Source organism: Hipposideros armiger, unplaced genomic scaffold (genome assembly GCF_001890085.2).
Source record: "Hipposideros armiger isolate ML-2016 unplaced genomic scaffold, ASM189008v1 scaffold_1041, whole genome shotgun sequence".
NCBI classification, from domain to species: domain Eukaryota; kingdom Metazoa; phylum Chordata; class Mammalia; order Chiroptera; family Hipposideridae; genus Hipposideros; species Hipposideros armiger.
In genome coordinates, this window is record NW_017732391.1 from 108,227 (window position 1) to 112,319 (window position 4,093).

Below are 4,093 nucleotides of genomic sequence, written 5' to 3' on the forward strand. Positions count from 1 at the left end.
AAAAAAAAAATCAGAAGATTTTACCACAGTGGGCGACAGCCCATACTGCATGGTGCAGTGGGAGGTGAATGAGTAATGGCTGCTCTCTTTGAAGGTGTACCATAGCCTCACTAGTGCTCCACATTTTACCAGCTGGGCCACTGCAGATTTTGAATTTGTGAACCATGGTCAAACACCAAGAGTCAAGGGAAAGAGCATAAAACGTAAAGCAGGCGGCAAAAAGGAGAAGGTATCCAAAGAGGGAAAAGCAGTTAGCAACTGTGGCCTGCATTGTGGACCGAAGGGTGCATGATGGGTAAATGGATGGATCTGGTTTAAAGGGCCACAGTTACAAAATCCTTTGTAGTTGCAAAGGACACTCTCTGATGAGCTTAGATTTTAAAGGAATATTGGCAGTTGATTCAAGGAGGAAAACGGGACACACAACTAAAGAATAAATCAAAAGATTGGTTTAAATCTCTAAGAAGGAGATTGGGTACTCAAAGTGAGTTGAAGTTTCTGTGGACCATTTTTCTTTTGTTAAATTCAGAGCAGGAAGGAGATGAAGGAAGACTGCCTACTGGTAACAGATAGCACGATGCTAACAGATGACAAAAAAGCAGACAAGACTCATCAACTAACGCCTTTTTAGCTTTTGTCTCCAACCAGGAGAATAATCTCCAAAGTGGCAAAAGGAAAGCAAACATGGTTAGGGGAAAATTGAAATCCGAGTTAGGTGAGGAGATGGTATGAAAATATAAAGCCTTTTTAATTCTCCAGTCTCAGAAAAATTATACCTCAGGGGAGTGAAAGCGCTAGAGACGCTATTGCGAAACCACCAAAATCTTTGAGAACACCTGAAAAAAATGAAAGAAATTAGAAGTGGAGGAAAAGCAATTTTTCTTTCTTTTCAATGATTGGTATTTTTCCCTTTATTAAAATAATACATGTTGGAAATAGGGAATTTAGAACATACAGAAAGGTCTTAGAAAGCACAAAAGAAATTACCTATAATTTTACCTCTCAGGGTCAAGTCAGATTACCACTTTGTCAGGCTTTCTTTCTGAAGTTTTACATGTGCTTTTACACAGTTGCGATAAGTGACTACCCAATTGTTCATCAGGTTTTATTGGCTTTAACATTTAATCATAAACATTTTTCAGTGCACTGATAATTCTTCAAAAAAATCTCTTTAACAGCTATACAATATCATATCTGATATATTTATATATGAAGATATACATGTAATATATTTAGCCCTTCTCTTCAGTGATGCTTGTTCCCAATTTTTCACCGTTACGAATAAAGTATTATGGACATTATTACATATAAATATGAGATACTTTTTTCAGATTTGCCTTAACATTTATTTCTTTATTACATTCTGGGGAAAATGTATAAAATGTCTCTATGCACATTATTTAACTGCTTTCCAGAGTTCGATTCAATGTACACATATGAGAATGCTTTCCCGTGGAATCCTCAAACGAATTATCACAATTACTTAACATTTTGTGACTTCAGGGTAAAAAATGGTATCTTGCTATTTTGATTTGCCATTTGCATTTCCTGTTGTTAATTATCTCTGTATTAATTGTCATTTTTTATAAATGTCTCTATAAGATTTTTAAATTTTTTATTCTGTTGTAGAGTAGAAAAGAGTATCAATGCAAAAAAATTCAGTCTCCACTAATGATTTTTTAATTTGGATAATTTATCTGATACCAGTAATTGAATAGCTTCTTTTTGTTTCTGATCTTCTGGTATATCCTTGGTCTATTTTCTTGCAGTCATCTTGAAGTGCTCTTCTAAGCAGCACAGAAACAATTTTTGTTAACCTTTATATTTATAACTATTACTGAAATGATTGTTATTATACCTCTTAATTTGTTTTGTGCCTTCTAGTTTGATGTGCTCCCATACACTTTCAAATTTAAAAATAATTTTTATTGTTGTTAAAGTCTACTTTTTATTTTATTCTGTAGTAGTTTGGGAAGTGATTTATTTTTCTTAATTTTATTAATGATAACATTTTTTATATATTTCTAAACCGGTATTCCCTATTTTCCTATGACAAAAAGAAATTATGACCTTCAAGTCACTTTGTTAAAGGAATTTATCACTCCTATACTATTCTTCTTTTGCCCACTTCTTAGTTTTTGTTTATTTTTTTAAATTAGCATTATCAACCTGGCTTATTATTATATTGCTCTACATAAAACATCATTTTCAAGAAGTATTTTTGTATTTTGCATTCAGTCGAATAACCATGCCACAGTTAGCTATAGTTCATTTAATTAGACTGTTTTAAATCTCACAATCAGTCCTTTATATTACAAGATTACTATTCTTAGGCTCTTAAAGTGTCAAGAATGTTTTTGGGTTTCTTTTTTCTGAAAGAGTATGTAAGTCTTATGTCTAATGGAGCTTTCAGTATCCAAGAACATTCTTGTCTTTACATTTGAATGGCATCTTAGATGAGCATATGAATTTTGAGGAACCTACTACTTAACTTCAAAAAAATTAATACCAAATTTTTCTCTATCTTGATTTATCCACTTAAGTATATCTTCACCGCAAAGAAAGGAAAACAATAAATACATTTTCAGAGCCTTTAAACTCTGCTATTCTCTTGCTTTCAAACTAGATTGGTGATGGTGCCACACATAGAAATATTGGGGTACATTTTCTTCTAAGAATTTTACATTGTTGTTTACAATTTAGTATCATATAATAAGAGTCTGAGATTGATATAATTTTTGTCCCATTTTCTGGTAATCTTTGACTCCCCTGACTATACTGTTGTAGAATTTAACTATGTAAAAGTGTGGGCTGTTTACTATTCATTTTACTTCAAACACCTGGATAACTCTTAATCTACAGGCTCATGTCAAATTTCACCCAAATGTTGTTTCTTAAGTGTTTGATTAGCCTTTCATCCATTTTTTTTCTTGCTTTATCATACTAAGCACAACTTTCAATCTCTATTCTTTGCTTTCCACATTGTTTCTTTTTAACGTTTCTAAAATTTCTTTGTCCTTTTATTCAGAACACTGGGAGAGCTTCTTTTTTTTTTTTTAAAGATTTTTATTGGGGAATTGGGGGGATAGGAANTTATTGCACTTTGCTTTTTTGAGCTTTGCAGATATTGCGAGACTTTTGCTTTTACTGTTATAGTATAATACCATTTCCATAAACTGGTCCAGGAACCACTTACATAAGGAAAACTTTAAGTGATTGTGGAAAATTCAGATTCTTAGAGGCCATCTCAGATTTAATAAATCCTAGTCTCTGTGGGTAGTCTTCTGAATTTTTGGCAGGCTTCACAGGTGAGTGATAAACATAGTAAAGCTTAGGATTACTCTATGGGTGTGGTCAGTGAATAATACTATGTTTACTGAAGAAGGCTGGGATTAGTACTTAGTAAATAGTGTTAATACATATTAATAAGCAATAACAGTATTTGCAAATAGCATTAATTATGGGTTATTAGAAGATTAATAATCATTGGATGCAGTTAGAGGTAGAAAAGTGATTATGCAAAGTGCTTCTCAAACTTTACTGTGCATACAGATCAGCTGCGGATCTTATTGAAATGAAGATGTGATACAGTAGTTCTTGGATGTGACTTGAGATTCTACATTTCTAACAAGCTCCCAGGGGATGCTGGAGCTGCTGGTCTGTGGATCACAGTTTGAGTAGGAAGGATTAAGAAGGTTTAAAAGAAGGTTTAAAGGAAAGTTCCCAAGAACCTCTGGTGAATAGTTACTTCAAATAACTATTTGAAGTATAAAAATTCTATAAATAACTATTTGAAATATAAAAAAATGCATTTTATTGAGCAGACTTCAACAATTCTAGTGGAAACCCAAAAAGCTATTGTTCAATTTGAGAGTCAGAAAATAAGCACACCTTTGGAACTGTTTTCTTAACCTCCCTGTGCTCTGTTTGACTTCCTACCTGATGAGGTCTGGGTTGGGAGAGCTATAAACATTAGCTGTTTTCCCTTCCAGAAGGGAAAATGAACCCATTTCAAGAATGTCTATATAAGCCTATATAAGACAGTGTATAAAATAATCCAGGACAAATACAACTCCATGAGAATGGAGGATAA